The sequence below is a fragment of the Neovison vison genome, chromosome 4 (assembly GCF_020171115.1).
Source record: "Neovison vison isolate M4711 chromosome 4, ASM_NN_V1, whole genome shotgun sequence".
In the NCBI taxonomy this organism is placed as follows: Eukaryota; Metazoa; Chordata; class Mammalia; order Carnivora; family Mustelidae; genus Neogale; species Neogale vison.
Window position 1 is genome coordinate 78,961,240 of NC_058094.1, and position 17,030 is coordinate 78,978,269.

Genomic DNA, 17,030 nt, shown 5'->3' on the forward strand with positions numbered 1-17,030 from the left:
CCATGAGTGTAATGATGAAGGACATGGGGAATTTATTCTGCTGGTGGGAACCAGCCATAAGCCTGGGTCTGCACCCAGGAACAGTAGGTCTGCTCAGGGTGGTGGTGGAGGATTTCCCCAGGGTGATTTCTTAATCATCGGTGACAATGTGACTCAGGGTCAGGGTTCCTGATCTCTTCTCCAAGCCATGTAACTGCAATACATCTTTGCTTTGGATTCCATTTTATTACCAATTTACTTCATCAAATTTTTAAATTAATAAAAACCCACTTGGGCAAAATTTTCACTGTTCTCTTCCAACATTTTCCTAAGTGTTCTTTTTTTTAAAAAAAGATTTTATTTATTTATTTGAGAGAGAGACAGTGAGAGAGAGCGTGAGAGGGGAGAAGGTCAGAGGGAGAAGCAGGCTGTCTGTCCATGGAGCTGGGAGCCTGATGTGGGACTTGATCCCAGGACTCTGGGATCATGACCCTAGCTGAAGGCAGTCGCTTAATCAACTGAGCCACCGAAGCACCCTCCTAAGTGTTCTTTATCTTTGGTTTGTTTCTTCTATTCCTTTTCCCTTTTTCTTTAAAAAAAAATGTTGGTGCTTTCTATTCAAAGTAGAGTTTTGAAGAAGAAATTTTTCCCTGAGTCGGTTGCAGTGGGCAGTTCCAATGAGGAAAGGGCCAGGGCTTTCAAGGCTTCAAGATGAAGTCTCTTAGGAAATCCCCGTGGTGTACAGCAAAATTCATTATGACACAGACTTGTGTGAGTGGATGAGATGTCCAGGCTACAATGAATGGTAATGCCATACCTGCTGCCTATACATGAGACTCTCCCTCACCTCAGCAATATACCACTTTCTGCACATATACTGTCTGTCTCATTTCTTCTTCCATCTTCCCTGTCAAAATGACTCTCAGGAAGACCACCATTAAGTTTGTGTGCCAAGTTCCCATTACTTTGAACAGCAAGGTTTTTTGTTTTGTTTTGTTTTGTTTTTAGTTATTTTCTCGTAGAATATTGCGCTCACTTTGATAAACCAAGTGGAAAATTATGCTCAGGGAGTTTTGTTTGACCTCTCCAGCCTCAGGCATCTTTCCTCTCAACTTCTGCTGGCCTCCCTTTCTGTTTATGGTCATCCTTCCTTAATTATTGTGGTTTGAGTGTACAGAGGTCTCCTGTTTTAATTGAATATAGAAGTTTTCTTTTTCTTTATTGTTACTAGTAACTTATGCCATTAAAAATAGGTAGCAGCATTTATGTGTCCATTTTTGTATTGGGATGCTAGACTGGGAAGTCCTGATTGTGCTACGGCTGGAGTCAGAGGACATGGTACAGACACTGAAAATCAGAGACAGGAAGTGTTAGAAAGTGATGGGGCCAAGTTCTGGGGGAGGCAGGAAATAAGTGTCCAGACAAGACTAGGGCCATGCTGTCCCACAACTTTTCCACATAGAGCCTGTCAGAAATTGTGCAGCTTATTGGAACAAATGCACAATACTGCTTATACCTAGATAGCACCGGCCTAAAGACTGCTCCATGCTTCCTTGAAACCAAAGAGATCAGTATCTCAGCACCCTGTGACTATCTTCAGTACTCTGATGTGCTCCAGTGAGGAGGCACTGAAAGATCCAAAGGTTAGCTTTGGTGAGTAATGTGATAGAGGAACCTCCTATTTGGGACACAAGCAGAATAATAAAAATAATAAAATAGACCTTAAGATGGAGTGGAGATGTGGGATGTTTAATAATAATTATAGGATTCATTGAATCTGATTCAAAGGCTCCACAAATACTGTGAAATACCTAATCATAATACTTACGCAGTAATTACAAAATGACATGGAGAATCAATCTCTTTGCCCTGGGTTGATTCTGCCACAGGCCATGGGTGAATGTGTGGGTAACATGGAAGAGACCAGATGGAAGGGAGAAGCAAGTAGTTCAACCTTTTATTGTCAACCACTACGCCACTGGGGGAGTGCCAAAGACCACAGGGACAACAAGAGATGTGGCACCTAATCCAACTTTTCTTCACCCAACCTGCTTAATGAAACCCGTGTAAAGTTTACTAGTCACAGAGGACCTAGAAACGAAATCTGGAAAGGGGAAAGGAACATTTTTTAGTGATGGTCTGATTCCTCTCTGCAGGACGTCAGCTTCTCCAAGTGAACCCAAAAGAGTGATCATAAATAGAATAGTATAGTATAAATAACTTTGCTTTTTACACCAGAGTTATTCTTCTCTTTTTTAAAACCAATAAAAAACAACTAATTATTTTTTATCCGTCTGGATGACCCTTCATTTAGAAAAATATAACCTGCCTGAATTCTATTCACCTTTTTTCCAGACAACATAACTCAAAAGAAGTCCATCATAAACCTCAGATTTTGGTTTAATAATTTTTAGTCACTAGACACCAGTAGACACAGTCAGTGAACACAATTGCTTTGAATGAATTCTTATAATATTTTCCATTATATAATTATTATTAAAATAATGTTTTATACATCATGTTTACCTTCTTAGCTTTTTAATTTTTCTCAGCATGCAGGAATTGATTTTCATAGTGTAATTGCTGATAATATAAAATTTTCAATCTGAATAGTCTTTAAATGGTTAACCTAAGTAAAACATTTTCAAGTAAATACTAGAACTCTCATTCACAGTAATCCAAAAAACTAGGTCAAAGATAAAAACAAGTAAATCTACAGTCTCATATTAAATTCACAGTAAGAAGTATGAAACTCTATAATATCTGAAATTAACCATTAAGACAGAATTAATTTCTTGTCTGTGACAAAGTCATTGTTTCAACTGAACATTATTTTGAGAGGTAGGACAGGTGGATTGTAATTTTTGAAAGAGGTAGTTAGTAAGAAACTCCAGAAAATATAGTATACCCCCTTCCTTATTTGTCATAAAAGTTATTATAGTTAAATTTATTTCTACTGCTAAGTTACAGATACTAAACTGATGTTTAACCACCAAATGTTGTCTTCATTCCTATGGCATCAGTAATACTTTACATGCTATTTTAAACAATATTAAAGGAATCTATATACATTCTTCTTACATACTATAAGAAAAGCCTTTCTTTTTTTAATGATTAAGTTTTGCAGTCCATAGCAGATGTAGAAAATAGCTATCTGGTCAGACAGTACATAAGTCTCTCATATCCTTATACTCAGAGGAACTTACATTTACAAATCAGGTGCCATGCTAAGGGCTTTATAGAACCATCCCATTTTATACTTGTCCCTAATACTGTGAAAATTTATTATGATTTCCATATTTACAAATGAAAAATATTGAGACTTAAAGAAGTTCAAGAACTAGTCCAAGGTTAAAGAGCAAGGATTCAAATCCAGTTTGGTTCCACTACAGAATAATGGTTCTCATCAATTCTTATTTTAATAGTTGATGTGACAGCCCTGAAAATATGCTCACATACCCTGCAGAAAGCTGTAAATTTGCCTGATGGCCTTGCTGCTGCCCAACTGAAATCTGTCTGGGCAGTCTGGGGGCTCATGAGCTCTCTTATCAGCCTGGCCAAAAATTTCAAGGAACTACACTACAGTTGAAATGCTTCCTAGCCAATATCCTACTTTTCTGCTCTCCTCCTAAATGGGTAATACCTGAAGTGTGTGCTGAAAGCAATCTAATTTTTTTCCTGCTCCTTCATTAAATAAATTTCTTACAGATAATACTGGTTCTGTGCATGCTTTCTGGCAGACACAAACTAACAGAAGATGTACTGGGAGTGGTCAGAAAATAGTAAATAAGATGCGGATTTGGGATAAGTTTGCTCACTATCTCAACAAAATTGTATACAATCTACATCAGTGAGGTTTCCAGCATAGAATAAATGGAAAATCAGGTCTATCCTGGCATCAGATTTTTCCTAATCCTTCCCTAGTAAAAGCATATGCAAGTCCAAAAGCATGGTTGTGTGGGGAGTAGCTTTGCTGGGTAAATAATGAAAGCTTATATTGTCTTGAAGAGAGCTAATGACTAAAAATTATGCTCAGTTGGATTACACTGAGGCCCAATCTCAGTGACAATCCTGGACAGGATGTTGGGGTTCCTTCCTTCCTTCCTAGAACAATGGTATTCGAAGCTTCAATCAGTCCCTTGCAGGAATCTCACATAACACTGACATGTCTGTGAAGTTCTATATGAACAATGCATGCTCTTGTCCATACTTTGTACTTTGTTAAATAATCCATATCTCCTAGCAGTAAAGTACACTTGGGGGTCATTCCCTTTTCTCTTGTGATTTTCAGTAAGACATTGTACCAAGGGTTATACATACCATTGGGTTAATGATCTCAGGTGAATAGATTTCTTTGATCATTTTACTTTTTTAAAATATTTTATTTATTTGTTGAGAGAGAGTGAGAGAAAGAGGACCTGTGTGCAAGCTCAGGGAAGGGCAGAAGCAGAAGGAGAGGGAGAATCCCAAGCAGACTCTCTGCTGAGAGCAGAGCCCCAACATGGGGCTTAATCCCAGGGTCCTGAGATCATGGCCTGAACCAAAATCAAGATTTAGACACTTAACTGACTGAGTGACCCAGGTGCCCCTTATATATGTTTTTTAAAGGATTTCTGGTTTTACTTTTATATCAGCAGACCTGTTTGTTTTGTGAATTGTTTATTGTCTTGTGAATATAGAGTCTATGATATTTTAAGCTGTTGATTTAGTTGTTCAAAGAGAAATTACTGTGTCTTCATAGGTACTTTATACACTTCTTGATTTCTCAAGATCTGAGATTTCAATAAAGTGCACACACTTTATGGGTTGACTGCAATGTCAGTCCAAACATCAATATCTAGGAACCAACAATGAAGAAATGAAAAAAAGGAAAACTCTACCAGTGTTTTAAATTTTCACTTAAAATATTACTAAGAAGATATTTTTTAAAGACTGCTTTTTAAAAGAGCATTCTCCTGCACCTATTAAACTATTGTTTTAAGTATATTATTTTTATTATTTTTGTTAACTATATTACATGTTAAGTAGGCTGGGACATACGAATGACCATTCATAATACTGTCTTCTGGAGTTTCTCCTAACCTCTCCTTTTCCAAATATATCCTCATGCTGGAATACTTGAGTTTTATTTTATAAGAATGTTCTTCATTTGTTCATCTACTGAAGGGCATTTCGTCTCCTTCCACAGTTTGGCTGTTGTGGACATTGCTGCTATGAACACTGGGGTGCATATGGACCTTCTTATCACTACATCTGTATTTTTGGGTTAAATACCTAGAAGTGCAATTGCTGGGTTGTAGGGTAGTGCTATTCTTAACATCTTGAGGAGACTCCATACTGTTTATATTGACATGGATAGAACTGGAGGGCATTTTGCTTAGTGAAATAAATGAATCAAAGAAAGACAATGATCATATCGTTTAACTCATATGTGGAACATAAGGAATAACATAGATGACATTAGGAAAAGGAAGGGGAAAATGAAGTGGGGGAAATCAGAGGGGGAGACAAACCATGAGAGACTATGGACTCCAGGAAACAAATAGAGGGTGTCAGAGGGGAGAGGGCTGGTGATGGGTATTAAGGAAAGCATGTATTGCATGGAGCACTGGGTGTTATATGCAAACAATGAATGATGGAACTAAAATCTAACTAAAAATCTAACTAAAAAACTAACAACAAAAACTAATGATGTACTGTATAGTAACTAACATTACATAATAAAAAAGTAAAAAATAAAACAATGATCATATTCCTCAAATAGAAGATATCTTTATGTTATGTTCCAGATGCAGACTACACCCCTGTATGGACACTAGCCAAGTAAAGCACAGCTGTCAAAAAATAATTTAGTGGAAAAAAGTTAATGTCATTATTTATGCATTATTTATGTCATTATTAAGAAGTTTTGATAATAGTACATATTACTTCCTGAATTCAGAATTAATATTGGGAAATATTTACTTCAAGCTATTATTTCAAAATATAATAATGAGCCCATCTGTTTGCTTCCTCCCAAACTCCCACAGAGATGTTAGTATCTTTACTGTGAGGTTGTACAGACTGACTTGTCCCATCACTGTTCTTTTCTGACTTTACATACTGTCACTTTTCCAATGCTTCCCAAGGCCCAAAGTCAAATATTAATATTTTAGTTCAGATTTCTGTTTGATGCATAAACTCCTCTTCAGTGTGGCAAGTTATAGATTACTAACCTGCTTTAGAACAATATGAATAAAAAGAAGAAAATTCACCATGAAGAATTTCTACTTTAGTCCAAATGAGAAGTAGGTAGTATAGATGATTAGGGAGGTAATCATTGTTACCTCCAATTAATGTGGTCTAGGAAGGGACTCCACACTTTTGATCATACTGCATTAACCTTTCTCATGCAGGACAGTAATTACCATCAGGGCTGCTTTCTAGATGACAAAGTATAGTTAGATATCACATGATCTTTAGGCAGCCTCTCAGAAATATTTGAACAAGGCTCATGTGAACTCATCATAGAATTAAATGCCATAAAGCCCTCCTTATGCAATTTCACTAATGTCCTGACTCTGAAGCTTGATGGCCAGCCAGCTCTGAGTAGTATCACTGATTAACATTCTCCCAAATGGATGTACAAAAGCAGAGTCTCCATGGGCCACAGTGACTCCTTCTTGTGTCTCAGATGGTCTCATCTGCAGTGCCACACATTATGTGGTCAAAATTTCCTTCCTTTGTACTAAATACTTCTTTTTTTTTTTTTTTTTTTTTCCCAATTTATTTATTTTCAGAAAAACAGTATTCATTATTTTTTCACCACACCCAGTGCTCCATGCAAGCTGTGCCCTCTATAATACCCACCACCTGGTACCCCAACCTCCCACCCCCCCGCCACTTCAAACCCCTCAGACTGTTTTTCAGAGTCCATAGTCTCTCATGGTTCACCTCCCCTTCCAATTTACCCAAATTCCCTAATACTTCTTTTGTTTCTTTCTTCTTATCTTTTTTGGACATTGAGTTTTAAAAGTGATCATTAAATAAGAGCCATTTGTGATGAAAAAAAAAACTTAAAGATTTTTAAAATGTGTTTAGTTAAGAAATGCTATTGGTCTCAAATAGTAAACAGAAATAAAATTGAAATCCCTAATCTCCAAACTACAGATGTGACTGAGTATCCTTGAAATCAAGTGTTCTAGAGAAGCTTCTGCAAGTTTGGTTTGCTTAGCCAATGAGGTACCTGATACCAGAAAGAACTGGGCAGATACTTGGGTGGGCAAATATATTACCTCATTTTTCCACCCCCGCCATGGTGTCTAGAAAGACTAGTTCCTATGTTCTTGACTTTGAGCCTAAGCTACAAGAAAAAGAAGGCGCATATGCAAATTCCTTTCTAATATAATAAAAATGAAATGAAATGAAATAAAAACTGGATGACTTGTTTACTACTATTAGTAGTGGTTATAAATACTCCTTTTTTCTTAACAAACAGTAGAATATCTGTGCTTAGATTTTCTTAGGTAGTTTGGCTTTATGGGGCATACGTTGTTGCTCTTAGGCAACTTCCTTTAGTTATCATTCCAAAAACGCAAAGTCATTTTAAAATCACAGCTAATCTGCTGAATGCCAAAATTAAAAATGCCATAGAAATGTTGTTTTATATTAGTTACATTTTGTTCACTTTCCTATTTTTTTATCTGTCTAGAAGATATGGTTTAACTAAAATTTATCTTTCTTTTTTTTCTCTCTCTCTAATATAATAACTTCTTTGACTAAGGTCCTTTAAGTTAGTTTATATTTGTAAACTGAAGGTTTAGCTGTAAGCACAAGTATGACTTTGCATTTTATAAGGTGAACAGTAATAATGACATTAACCATTATGCAAATGTGTCAAGCAAGTGACGCATATACTTTTTCTCTCACATTTGACTTTGAAAATTCTCAAATCTATAGAAAATGGAAAGACTACTACAGAGATTCACTAATTATAACATTTTACAACATACACTTTATTTTTCTTCCCAGATGGATACACAGATACACACACGTATATATACATATATAAATACCTACGTACGCACATACAAATGTCATACTTTTTGGGTAACAATTTAAAAATATTAACAATTTTAAAAAATATTTTAAAATAACTGGTAAACATCTGACACTTCACCTCTAAATATCTAATTATGTATCTCCTAACATTTTTCTACATAAACACAGTACTATTTTCATAGTAAGGACATTTGACGTTGATACAATATTACCTAATGGATAGTACATACTTAAATTTTCATGATAATCCCAAAATATCATTTATAAATCTTTTTTTTTTTTTAATCCAGTATCGTTTCAGGGACGGCTTGGTTCCCATGTTACTTTTGTCTCTTTTAATCTAAAATGGTCCTTTCCACCATTTTTTTTTTTTTTGTCTTTGGTGATAGTGGCATTTTTGGAGTCCAGGTTACTTTTATAGCATGTCCCACAATTTGGATTTATCTGATTTTTTCCCCTCATGATTTTATTCAGGTTAGAATTTTTGACAAGAGTACCACAGAGGTGGTATATGCTTTCCATTGCATTCCATGAGAATGCACAAACATCATTTGTTCTATGACTGATAACATCAAGTTTGATCACTTGGTGAAGATGGAGTCTTATCAGACTAGTCCATTGCAAAGCACTGTGGTATGGTGATTTGAAAAGGCATGAGTACCCTGTTCTACAATAATTCTCAATGAATAGATGTGCCACTTCCACAAAAAAGCTTTTAAGAAACAATGTTTACCTGTTTTATGTTTCCACTAACTGGATGATTAGATGCAAAGCCATAAGGGATGGTCTATAAGGGATAGTGGAGCCAAGCAATTGAAGAAGTCTGGGCTTCTTAAATCACCACATTGAAGAAGGTTGCCTACTGACCTACGACTCCCAAGCTGGGACAATTCATGAGAAATAAAGCTATACATTGTTAAGACTAACATTTTTGGTTTATTTGATATAGACCAAAATATTTGTAGCTAGAATTATTATAAATAATACATTTAGTTCAAAATTTTCAATACTTATATTTACATAATTTTGAAGTGCTGGTTTTCAATTGGATTTATTTTAATACTTGGGTTTGATAGCCCATAGCTGAGAAAGACATTTTGCAAAATTATGTGTAAATCCAAAGGGAGGAAGGACATCATTGTGTATACTAACTGGATTTTGATACTGATTTTTCGGTACCATTCATCCACTTCAAAGATTTTTTTCTTTGTGATTTAACTGGTAATTATGTCAATCAGTTGTTCTTGTAAACTAACAGAGGTGTTCAATTTACATTTTAACAAATAGAATGAATATCCACTGGTATTATTCATTTAAAGCTTTTTAAAGGTTAGAAAATTGTTTCCAATTTTTCTAGGTCTATTTTCACAATTATTTGTATGAGTAGCACAAACACTGTTTCTGACAACTATTAGTTGAGGATGATGGAGGAAATTATTATGATGGAGGAACTATTCCAGAGAACAATTTAAAAAATTCTCTTCCTATGGCATGGGTTTCCTTTGAAAAGCAATAAAATCATATGCATTTTTTAAAACATCATTTGACTCTCTAGAGAGTGATTAAATGCATTTAGTATTTTAAAAGTTGGTTCTTAGTAACATAACATTAATCAAATTATAGAAAACATCTACAAATTTGGAATGCCATTTTTTAATTTGAAAAAGTAACATCTTTTGATTTGAATCTCCCTGAGGGCTAATGATGATGAGCATTTTTTCATGTGTCTGTTAGCCATTTGTATGTCTTCTTTGGAGAAGTGTCTGTTCATGTCTTCTGCCATTTTGGAACGTGATTATCTGTTTTTTGAGTGTTGAATTTGAGGAGTTCCTTATAGATCTGAGATACCACCTTACACGATTTAGAATGGCCAAAATTAACAAGACAAGAAGCAACAAGTGTTGGAGATGATGTGGAGAAAGGGGAACCCTCTTACACTGTTGGTGGAAATACAAATTGATGGCAGCCACTTTGGAAAACAGTGTGGAGATTCCTTAAGAAATTAAAAACAGAGCTTCCCTCCATGATATTTGTTATGTTCCACAAATATCGTGGAGGACAAGGGGTGTTAGAGAGGAGAAGGGAGTTGGAGTAAATTGGAAGGGGAGGTAAATCATGAGAGACTATGGACTCTGAAAAACAATCTGAGAGCTTTGAAGTGGCGGGGGGTTGGGAGGTTGGGGTACCAGTTGGTGGATATTATAGAGGGCATGGATTGCATGGAGCACTGGGTGTGGTGAAAAAAATAATGAATCTGTTTTTCTGAAAATAAATAAATCAATTTAATTAAAAAAAATAAAACAAAACAAAATAACAGAGCTTCCCTATGACCCTGCAATTGCACTACTGGGTATTTACCTCAAAGATACAGATTTAGTGAAAAGAAAAGCCATATGTACCCCCAATGTTCATAGCAGCAATGGCCACAATAGCCAAACAGTGGAAAGAGCCAAGATGTCCTTCAACAGACAAATGGCTAAAGAAGATATGGTCCATATATACAATGGAATATTGTGCAACCTTCAGAAAGGATGAATACCCAACTTTTGTATCAACATGGATAGGACTGGAAGAGATTATGCTGAGTGAAATAAGTCAAGCAGAGAAAGTCAATTATCATAGGTTTCACTTACTTGTGGAGCATAAGCAATAGCATGGAGGACATTAGGAGAAGGAAAGGAAAAGTGAATTGGAGGAAATTGGAGGGAGAGATGAACCATGAGAGATTGTGGACTCTGAGAAACAAACTGAGGGTTTTGGAAGGGAGGGGAGTGGGGGGATGGGTGAGCCTGGTGGTGGGTATTAAGGAGGGCACGTATTACATGGAGCACTGGTGTGTGCATAAACAATGACTCTTAGAACACTGAAAAAAATTAAATTAAATTGAAAATAATAATAATATTTTTACTTGATTTTAAAAAATAAAAAATAAAATAAAACTACATTTATCCACTACTTTTTAAAAGCACCTTTTATATATTAAATAATGGTAGATTTTAACATACAAAGTAGATAAATGTTCTCTATATCTTCAAAAAAATAACATCTTTAAGTTCAACAATTCTTTTAGCTGCTTTGCCATGAAATAATAAGTGAATCATGTATTTAAAATATTTAAGATCATTTCCCATTTTGTTACAAAATACTGTCAATATTCTATCATCGTTTCAGGGTCTTATTTTAAAGTTCAACTGTAGAGATCTAGGTGTTGGCCTGTGGAAGTTTTGTGCATTCCTGGTTGCAGCTTCTTTGTTATAATAACTTGTCTATGAATTATTCAGTGAAAAAACATTGTGAGAGGTTCTAGTTCTGTAATCTTATCCTGACATCCTTTTTTATTATAGTCAAAGCAACTGTTTCATTAGTGATTACACTTCTACATTTTTCCACAAAATATAATTTTTTTATTAAAAGGATCATTCATTTCTTAACATCGTCTCTGATACTTCTTCCCTTTAACAATCCACACAAAAAGTGTTTTTTCTTGCATTTTATAATTGATTCATAGACTATTAAATACCACAGCTGTGACATGGTAAAAACATCTGTACACTTACAACTAACTGTATAGTTAACATTTGTCTGAAACTAAATAATTTATTCTAATACATGCTTTTTCAATTTTAAGCAATATTTTCTCTTCTTATCCCGATAATATGAGTATTTATGTACTCACAAAAGAATACACTTTACTTTGCTTCCATGGTGTTATCCACTTGTGACTTCAGCCACTTTTATTGCTATAATAGGAAGAATGAATGTTTCTTCCACAGGATATGACTGTTTGTCTTCTGCTATTAGTAAAATCCCAAACTTTTAAAACTTTAGCATAAACTTTAGCTAAGTGGATTGTGTATGAATTAATTTGAACTTGGTAAAATATGTAGACATTTGTTTTTCATAACCTATTTATTCAGCTTTTAAATGCCTTGCATATTGTTCTGGCATGACTTCATACCATGTTTTGCTAGTATCTGAGGACACCATATGTATTTTAAGAGATTTAGAAATCCACATTCTAAACAGCATTCTTGATAATCTGTTTTTTTTTTTTCTTTGCATGACTTCCTGTCAAACTTCCATGTGTCCTTACCTACAGCACAGCCATGAGAAACCAGATACAGAAGGCACGTCAATGTGCCTATTTCTCACTGTGCCTGACATTATTACTTTATCTTTTGTCCGTGGTTTCTCTGCAGGATTCTTTTCTAGGTACCTTTTCATTTTGAGAAAGTTCATTTAGTTAAAACACATAATAAAATTCCTGATTTTTCTAACTTTGCATATTTTTGAAACACTGATGCAAACTTTCTTATTTTTTACACTAAAAACAAATAGATAGAATCGAGATTCTAACATTTTCTTCCCGTACTGCATTGGATCATGTTACAACCCTTTGGTTGTATAGATCCTTCTTTGGAGAATGAGTGATATTGCTGGCAAATATAATAGCAGAGACTTTCAAACATCATTTGCTATGACAACTGTGAGAATCAATTTTATATTGTGATCCTATTCACACCCACGCACCCGCAAGGGAACATTTTTATAGAATGATACTTTATATGATGTACCCTAATATATTTATTATTTCACACCTGTAGAGTGGCTTTGACCAAAATTTTGAAAAATCCTGTACTGTCATGTTCTGCACACCGTGCTCATGAGGAATGTAGCAGCTAAAGGCATGTGTTCTGGAGTCAGACTGGTTGGAAACCCAGCTTGGTTATTATAAAACTCATTTGACATTTCTTCTTCTGACTTGTTTCTTCTGTAAAATGGGGATATTACAATTATTTTGCAAGGATTATGACAATAAGATAAAATAATGTGTATAAGTATCTAGTTTCATTCCTGGCACAGGGTGGGCACTCAATAAACAAATGGGAATAATTGTTAGTGCAGTGTGTTATAATAGCAATCTTCCCGTATTTCTAATAAAAAAGGTGGGTGGGTAAAGAGAAGCCAGGAATGATAACTATGGTAAGGGTGGGGGTGGGGGAGAGTCATAAGGATGCAGAGATGAGAGGAAAGGCAGAAGACACAAATGTCAGCATGGACTCTTCTTCTAATCTCATGCCTTTACAGGACTGCCTCTTCTAGATCAGTGAGATTCTGTTCAGATTCTACCACCACTTCTAGAGTGCCAGGCAAACCCACATATGCTCTCTCCTTAATTTCACAATAATTCTATAAAATGTGCCAGCAGAACAATTTCACCAATGAACACAGTAAGTTTCCAAGACATTAAGTTACTGCCTAGAGAAGCAGAAATAACACAGATCTATAGGTCCTGTCATTGTAACAATTCTTTGCCTTTTGCCCTTGTCTTTCTGGAATGGGCATTTGCTAGCCAACCTAGAAGATGGTTAACTGTTACACATGACTCCTGATTCCTCCAGACACAAGGAATCCTGTTTTGCCTGTTTTTCTAAATTCCAAAGTAGTCTAAGATAGCTATTCCACAAGAAGCCTACCCGCAGAGCAGCAGCTGGAAAGTCTGTCTCCTGAAGAACTCAGAAAGGCTTCTGATGAAAGAAGACAAGAGAGGAGACCAGGGGACTCCAGAAGGTGAAGGGAGAGTCTGGCTAGCACACAAACCCACAAACCCGGGCTTGGTGCTGCCATGCAGCTTTGCCTCCCAGGGACCTACCACCATATCTTGCCCCTTGATATTTATTTCTCTGCCATCTTGGGACTATCACAGCTCTGTATCTTCTTCAGCTTTTAGCAATCTTACCAAATTGCATTTGTAAGTTCTTTGCCTTGTTTTTGGTCTTCAAGCTGGATCCTTGCTGCATAGATCAGCTTCAGTTTTACATCCATGGAATTTTTAAAGCTCGTCTCTCTCCCACGAGGTTTAGTTTCTACTAAGAAAAACCATTCTCGAAAATGATGGTTTTGTAGTCCATTGTCACATCGATATCTTATATTGACCTGATCTGTTAAGAATTCTACAAATCTGGGTACCTGGGTGGTTCAGTGGGTTAAAGCCCCTGCCTTTGGCTCAGGTCATGATCTCAGGGTCCGAGGATTGAGCCCCGCATTGGGCTTTCTGCTCAGCAGGGAGCCTGCTTCCCCCTCTCTCTCTGCCTGCCTCTCTGCCTACTTGTGATCTCTCTCTGTCAAATAAATAAATAAAATCTTTAAAAAAAAGAATTCTGCTAATCTATGTATGTCTACTTGGTATTTTGTTAAAATTAGTGAAGTTATTCTGAGATTTTTATCTCCCAGGAGATGAGAAAGAAGGCATCTTTACAATGATTTATTTGTAGTTTTTTATTTGGACAACTGACTAATCTATCAGTTTATCACCCACAGTGAGACTTCTTCCACCCTGTTACAGTGTTGACCACAAGTGGTCATTTGTTCTTTTTATTCTTAGGAAAACCCCATCTTTATCTACAATGATCCAGCCTACTAAAAGTTTCCAATGTCTTGCCATCTCTCAAAAGAAAAATACACATCAAGACTTTATTAAGAGATTTCTGATAAAAAAATTAAATCCCCAAATGCATCAATACCCAATTAAAGTTTATTAAAATAAACGTCTTATGATATTTCCTTCAATTGTATTAAAAGTAGCTCTCATATATTTCATTTTAAACTTTTGTCTCTTTGAATATCTTTATGAATCTATGGTGTTTCATAGACACAGATGAAACTTGTTATAATTAATGATAGTAACTTAGTGTAACTCAAATATTTGCATGTTCACCTCAAACAGCAGCATTAAGATAGTTCTTTATCCTTTTAACATCACCTTAGACATTTTCTAAAGTGTCTCTGCTTATTGGCAATAATAAGATATTCCTGACACCTTTGGATACTTTCTCAAAGTGCTCAAATGAAATCAATTACTCTCAAAGAGACCAGGTTCCTTTATTTGAAAAATAGTCCTGGAGATAAGTCTATATTTATGATTTTGCATGAGTATTGCCATTGGTCAGGGGATGAGGCCAATTTATTGAGAAGTCCACAAATTTTTTTTTTCAAAAAAAAAATTAGGACCCAAGTTCACAAGAAATGTCCAAATAAACTCTAAAATTACAAGTCATATTTTTAAAGATTCTGTTCCAATATAAAAATTGCAGTTTATGGGGTACCTGGGTCGTTCAGTCAGTTAAGCATCTAACTTTTGGTTTCAACTCAGATCATGATTGCAGGGTTCTGAGACTGACCCCACATCCTGCTCCATGCTTAAGATTCTCTCTCTCCCTCTGCTCCTCCCCCCAAAATTGCAGTTTACTCCATCATTTAGATTTTTAACCCCCAACCTAAGGAATCATGAGTTTCATCTGTGTGAAGGTCTACAACATTGCTTAGAGAAATTCCCATCCTTTCATTGTTGGTAAGAAATATCATAGAAGAGCAAAATGCAGAGCATTATCCCAAAGCTTTGATCCATCAGTGATATGTTACATATATCCACTTAAATGTAACAAATTAATATGCAGTACAGAGAGTATCTTATATGGTTTAATTCCTCTCTTCAAACATAGGCCAGGTCATAGAAACTTCCCCTATAGCACTGTGCCCTCAAAATGAAACTGTAAAATGACAAAAAAACCCAAACAGAATAGAAAGGCGTTATTAACAAGAATCTTTCTGTAGTGTAGAACTCAAAGCATATTTGGTTGTTGGCATTGTTTCTAAAATAGGATGATATCTGAGCAGTTTTGCTTCCTTTCAACACTGTTATGTGTAACATCACAAAGCCCAGTCTCTGGAAAGTGATTCAGAGCAGATACACTGAATTACCAACGAGGCTGCCAAGATGCTCTGGCATTTGGGATTTGGCAGAATGTTGCAAAATAAGTTTTCTTAGACAACTCCGTTTTTTGCTACATACCCAAATGTCTGAAAAGTAGTTCCAAATGTTCCTCTGACCACAGGTTTTCCTCCACATCTTTTGATTATGCCATTTCATCTGCCTGGGTTAAAACACCACATCACACAAAGTTGGGGAGAGAACAAATACCCTATTTCCTTATACTGTTTCCGTCAAACTTTTCAAATTCCCTTTGAAAAGCTATCTTATGTTTAAATGAATGCTTTTGAAAGTAAACCTACCAGATATGGGTCAATTTAAAAGACTTTATTTCTTGTAGAGTGGTTATAGGTTCATAAAAAAATTGAGAGGATGCATAGAGATTTTCCATATCCCCTGACTCCCCGTCTCCCCAGGTTCCCCCACCATCAACATCCTCCACCAGGTGACATATTTTTTACAATTGGTGAAACTTCGTTGACAATAATTATTAACCAAATTTCATAGTTTATATTAGGGTTAATTCCCGTTGTTGTATATTCTATGGGTTAGACAAATACATAATGACATGTATCCAACATTATAGAGTCATAGAGAGTAAGCTTCATTGTCCTAAAAATCCTCTGTGCTCCACCTATTCATCTCTTTCTCTTCCACCCCACCCAGTGCCTGGCAACCACTGATATTTTTATTGTCTCTGTTGTTTTGCTTTTTCCAGAATGTACAATGGTCGGAATCATACAGTATGTAGGCTTTCCTATTAGTGATATGAATTACAGATTAGTAATAAGACTTTCATTTAATAATATACATTTGCTTCCTCCAAGTCTTTTCATGGTTTAATAATTCATTTCCTTTTAGTATTGAATAATAAATTTCATTGTCTGGATGTACCATAGTTCATTCATTGATTCACCTGCTGAAGGACATCTTAGCTGCTTCCATGTTTTGGCAATCACAAATATAGCTGTTATAACATTTGTGTGCAGAGCTTTGTATGTACACGTTTTCAACTCCTTTGGTTAAGTATTAAGAGCACAATTGCTGGATCCTGTGATATGTAGGAGTGTGTTCTGTTTTGTAAGAAACCACCAAACAGGGACGCCTGGGTGGCGCAGTTGGTTGGACGACTGCCTTCGGCTCAGGGCGTGATCCTGGAGTCCCGGGATCGAGTCCCACATCGGGCTCCCAGCTCCATGGGGAGTCTGCTTCGCTCTCTGACCTTCTCCTCGCTCATGCT

General features: G+C 35.9%; 1 non-coding gene across 1 annotated transcript; it reads left to right on the top strand.

The window, feature by feature from the left end:
* The first annotated feature begins 3,954 nt into the window (after positions 1-3,954).
* LOC122905779 lies at positions 3,955-4,034 on the top strand. The gene has a single exon (XR_006384455.1). It is a non-coding gene; the product is annotated as a small nucleolar RNA SNORD115 (small nucleolar RNA).
* Positions 4,035-17,030: the final 12,996 nt, after the last annotated feature.